We start from the raw sequence: 6,197 nt of genomic DNA, 5'->3' as shown, positions 1-6,197 counted from the left end.
CAGAATAGCAGTGACGAAAGAATATTTCTCTGGGTAGCGTGACAGACCTGCGACATGCTATTTTAGTTTTTTATTTCTCTCACTCTCACTCTCTGAGTAGTGTGAGCTAATTTGGCTTTGCACGCCAAAGTGACTGACAATGATATGCATGCTGTCTAACTGGCCTGACATGGCAATAATACGTACAGTACACTTTGCAGCTGCCAGGTGAAGATCCAAACATGACATGTTTTACCTGAGGCAATAAATAGTTTAACAAGGAACTACTTACAGGTCAGACATCCAGTAGGAGAACAGGGCTCTAAAGGTAAGTCTCACTTAAATTTAACTTGTGAAAATATTCCTCTTGAGGTCTTTACTCACACACAGGATGAGCGGCTCGGACTCACTGAGGTGAAGTGATGATGGGGTGAAAAACACAGCAAGCAAATGGATGGAATTGATTTTGGTGGAGTGCAGATTTATTTACACTGAAGGCAAAAGGAGTGGGCAGGAAAGTTCTTTTTGTGAATGCCATCAGAGGTCTTACAGGCACTGAAAAAGGAGCTGCACAGACCTGTCACTCCAGAGTCCTCACCTTACCACCATTCAACCATGGAAAACATCCACATCTGGGGCCTGCCAGGGACGGGGGAGCCTGGATTCAACGCAAGAGCCTGTATGACAGCTGTCAGTTTCAAAAACGAGTGAGTGCAGGGAGATTGAGGGAGAAATTATGACGTGCTGGCAAAGGAAACTATGAATAAATGTGTGTATATATATATATATATATATATATATATATATATGTTGTATATATAATAATTACATAATCATTTAGCACAGTGTTAGCACAATATGTCTTTATTGTTTAATGACCTATAGATAAATGCTATTATAAACAAAATGTGAATATAGAAGACGCAGATATGTCACTCAAGACAAACAGTGAAAAGGACGAGATTCATTACAAATGAGTTTTTAATAGAGATCACACTCTGATGAGAATTGTTTTTATTTTTCTTTAAAGTGTAACTGCACCCCATAACTCCACCATCTTCACATTTCTGAAAAAGGCTTTCAAAATGGGCGGGACATTTTGAAATTTGGAAGGTAGTGCAGCACTGCTGCGGCCAATAAACCATGGTGATTTTGTGTCAATCTGGGAATGAGTGCTGCAGACATAGCTTATCACAGGTAGCCTAATCAGGGCAGCAGGTGTTGGGGTGTTTCATTCCTAATTTGTAACAACCCGGTGACGTAGATTCGCCAGAGAAGTGCAGGATTTATTGTCAGCATTCCAATAGCATTTTGGACCAAAATGCCATGGCATGTTTCAACCTGTAGAAGGCGCGGAGAGCTATATCTCCAATACAAAATCATACAAAATGTTTCTTTTTTCCGGAAACACGATTTTCATCAATATTAACCGTGGTAATAGTGTAGTTCACCACTTATGAGTAAATTCAATTAATCAACAGCTCAAAAAACATACTTTAGGGTGCAGTTACATAGCACAGCACCTACAGTAGTGTATTGGAGGAGAGAGGCAAAGAGGGTATATACTGTACTTGCTCTCGGGGTCCCCCTAAATTTGAGAAGCACAATCTGTAGAACAGCTACCCGAACAGCCACTTACTATGATTGTTTTAAAAGTGATAAAACCTGCTTAGAGTATGGCAGAGGTGGCATTTGCCCTACTATGAGTTTATGTGCCATTACAATGATTTTAGAATTTTTTAAAATGTATTTAAGTTAAAAACAAAAAACAAAAAAGAAAACAGAACACATAAAAGCATATATAATGAAACCCATGAAACGAAACACTGCTGTTGGTCTACATTTCCTCACGACTGAAGGTCAACAAAACTGGAGGCAAGTGATTCCATCTCTCTCACCTCACGACTGATATCTGCAAAACAGCAGAAATGTAACAATGTTACAATGTGAAAAAAAACCATAAGATATACAGTATACTAACTGTCATTATGATCCACATAGAATCTATGTAATTCCTGCACATTTTTAAAACATTCTTGGGCAAGTTTGTTTGCATGCATCATGTTTTATGATAATGACATTAGTTGACCTGTTATGAGCTAAAATGTCTAACTTTGTTCTTGTAAAATTGTTAATAAAGGGATAAACAGACCACAAAGAAAAGCTGATCCTGTGGTTAATCCTGGAGTCATACATATTCGGCTTACCTGGAAGAGGCAGCCCATCTTTAATGGTAAGGGCATGTGTTACAATATCATCCAACTCTTCTCTCAAAGTCTTTTCAATGTATTCCTGAAGAGAAAAGATTTTGAGATTTTTTAGATTTTTAGATGTATCTACTGTAAGACATACTGTAAAGCTACATTTAGCATAAATGGGACAAAGGACTCACTGTAAGGTTTTCAAAGAGTTCCATCATGTTAGTTTTGGCTCTGGTAAACATGTCTGCCTTTGAATTCTCAATGTGGTCTGTCAACAACCTCTGCCTCGCAATGAAAGAATTCTTTCCATGTATTCGTGCAGCCTCTGACAAGAAACAGTCTGAATGGTGACTTTGTTTCATAGTAAAATTAGTTCAACCAGAGAGACACAGGAGGATTCAAACTTTAAGGCACAGTTTTTTGTCACGTAAAGCAATCAACACTTCATGACCCAGCTGCCCATTCTGTGAGTACACTGTAAAAAATATGGTCTCTGCAGGAGGCCCAGACTCCAGAAACCAGAAAAAAAAAGTCTCTCAAATAAAAATTAAACCCTGTGTTACGTTTTTCTGGGAATATCCTTGGTTAAAATGTAATGTTGTTCGGAAAAAGGTAAACATAACATAAATATAAACAAATGCGACTCCCTGCACAATTACTCACTGCACCTTTAACAATTTGACGCAACTTGATCTCAAAACTAGTGTAGGTAATGAATGCATCAGTCTAGCAGCTAACAACCTAAATGAAGGACAGCCAACAATATTTGGCTCAAAACAAACTTTATTAAAAACACACGCACACACACACACACACACAGCAGGTGATATAGCCTGGCTATCACTAATCTCAATCTTTTGATAATATCATGAATCATATTTCTACTGCACAACAGGTGTGATCAATGGATATAGTTCAAATGACTTGGACAGTCCTTAAACCAATCAGACCAACAATCCGGGTGCACCTGGTGGATATGCCAGGCAGTTTGTGATTGGTTCCAGCAAACATGGAAAGGGAGGAGGAGAGATAAATGTGCAGGTGTCCTGTACTGAGCTGCAGGGCAAAATCCAATCGCTGGCAGATCAGGCTGGTTTTACCCAGTCTAATGGTGATATGGCTCAGCCGTGGGACAGCCGTGACCTCCTGGTTAGGGCTAACCGGAGGGTTGCCGGCCCGGTTCGATCCCCGACCAGTCCACGGCTGAAGTGCCCTTGACCAAGGCATCTAACCCCTCACTGCTCCCCGAGTGCCGCTGTTGGGCAGGCAACTCACTGCTCTGGGTTAGTGTGTGCTTCACCTCACTGTGTATTCACTAATTTACAAATTGGGATAAATGCAGAGACCGAATTTCCCTCACGGGATCAAAAAAGTATATATACTTAAATATACAGTATATACAATGGTGAGTCAAAAATCTGAATACACACAGGGGCTTTTAAGGGACTAAAGGGCAAACAAGGCACAGATGAACAATGAACAAAGCACAGGTGAATGCGAAGGTGTACAAAAGTCAGGTGAACACAAGGCTGGAAACAATGAGACAAAAGCATTTGAGGGCTGCACATGAGTCTTTGAACTTACCTGGGTAAACTTGTTGCATTGTGCAGAGAATGGACTCATACAGAGAGGTGTAGATTTTCTTTTTCCTTTGGGAAATGTTGCCCTCGATTCTTGAGATCAGTCTGTTTTGCTGAAGGAGTGAAAATGCAATAAAATGTCTGTGCCCTTATTGTTTAAATTCTAAGCAACATCTTTATGTTATTCCAAGCTTTAAGGTTGAACTTTCATACAAGCAACACAGTTGTTTGATGAGACTTGTTGGTTGCAATAACCCATAACTCCAAATTAGTTAGTATATAAACAAGCAATAGTCCTCTCACTACTGTGAATGGGTGGAATAAAGAGAGTGAACACATCTACTACTAGACAGTCGTATTGTTTGTTGCTGTAATGAAAAGTTCTACAACAACTCAAGAATGCAGGCTTTCTGTTTTGGTCTGGCCCTCCCCAGTTTATTATTACACACACAATTCAACTGTATACTCGTCTAAAGATTAAACAAGAGGAGGCATAGGTCATGATGATACCTGTACCTGAGTCTTAATGAAAGTCAGGTTGAGTGACACAAGAGATTCCCCATAAAGCTCAGTGATGTCACTGTTGATGATGTTGAATCTGTGCAGCATCCCTCTAATTGATTTGTCTGTTTTTCCTCCCACTAATGGGGCATCCCTGGAATATAAAGTTTATTTCAGAAATTAAAACTTGCAAAAAATGCGAGAAAGAAACTAATTGTAATTGTATTAAAATAACACAAATTACTTGCATTGGGAACATATGTTGAAATTGTCCATTAACATGCTTGTACATGTAGGTAGCAAGAGATGCATTCAGATCTTTAAATGTTCCATTTTTCATCCTCCTGAAACCGTTGTTCTCACACAAGGCCTTGAATGTCTGATGATATCCCCTTGCATCCTTTATTTTCTGGAAAAAAGTGAATTTATTTGGGATTGAACATTTTTCATTGATAACAGAGGGCACACACTAGTTTGTTTACACAAACAGCACACAGAAAACAAGCTGGCTGACGGTGATGAAGAATAAAAGCATGTTGCCTAAATATTTTGGTAACACTTTATAATAACTACACACAATTCATCATTTATTAAGCATTTGTTAGTTAGTGGTTTGTTCATCATTAGTAATTTATTGTTCATGTATAATTCATCATCAGTAAAGCATTTGTTGCCTAAATATTTTAATCTAGCCGATTGTTTTCATCTAGAGGTGAAGCAGGTTTACCTATGAAAAATAAACAAATGTTTTACGGACAGTAAGCTAAACATTTGGCCAGTCACTGTAAAGTTAGGCTTAAGGTCTACACAACGCAATGCTGGGCTTTTTTTAACCAGTTAAGGTTTTTTAGCTTGCGTCCACACGACCCTGGTAAACTTTTGCTGTGTGGACAGCAAAAATGGCATTTTCGATGATGACATAACCCCATCCCTAAACCCAGCCACCGCATTTGGAGTGTTGGAGACGGAGCGTTGTGTATTTTTACTGAGCTGGAGGAAGGTAAAAATAAAAATAAAATGTTTACTGTAACTCGTGGGGAGGTGGACAATGAGTGTAATTTCCCAAATGGTGGAATATTCCTTTAAGTAACCCAGTTTATTGTTGGCTTGCTGAGTTAGCTTGGGTTATCTACCCTAATATAACAGTCGTTAGGTAGCGCCAATGCTAATTAAAACAAAGTTACAAGACCAGACAATTTCCTTTCCTAAGACCAAATAACAGTTTTCTCTGCAGAGCTCCCCCTACAGCTTAAGCGTATATTTTATGCACTCTCTTATGCACATTTTATATGAGGCACTCCTCAATCGGTCAGTCTGCTGTTTCCTCTTTCCCTGCTCCTCCGGCAGTGGTTAACTTGCTCTCTGCTTCTTTTTGCTGGCTCTGCCATGACGAATGTCTGAGAAACTCCAGAAACTCTTGTTTGGACCCCTACTAATAACAACCCCAACACTGGACCTAAGTTACTAGTCATTGTAGGTACAACACAGTGTGTGTGTGTGTGTCTGTGTGTGTCTGTGTGTGTGTGTGTGTGTGTGTGTGTGTGTGTGTGTGTTCTTACTGTTTTTATTATGTCTCTATCGGCAGTTTCCAGGGCAAGGTTCTCTGATTCGTTTACCCCCTCAGAAAGGCATAACTGCAGATGATTGGACTGCCTTATGAGGAATGCCTTCAAGAAGTACAGTTCTTCTGCCAAATTTTGTTTCAGAACTTTCATAGCATACTGTTTCACCTTCACCTGAAAACAAAAAATTGTATAAGCATTAGCTTCGCTGCCGATGACTGAAATATCAGTCTACAATAAATACCAAGTATTTCTAAACTTATCTCTCTACAAGGCCGATTTGTTTAATCACAATGAGATCCAACCTAATATCATTAACAATACATCTGCAGTTCATTGACTATTGGCACCTCTGTGGAGTTTTCTCTTACCAG

Source organism: Sardina pilchardus, chromosome 22, assembly GCF_963854185.1.
Source record: "Sardina pilchardus chromosome 22, fSarPil1.1, whole genome shotgun sequence".
NCBI lineage: Eukaryota > Metazoa > Chordata > Actinopteri > Clupeiformes > Clupeidae > Sardina > Sardina pilchardus.
Note: the sequence above shows the minus strand (reverse complement) of the source record.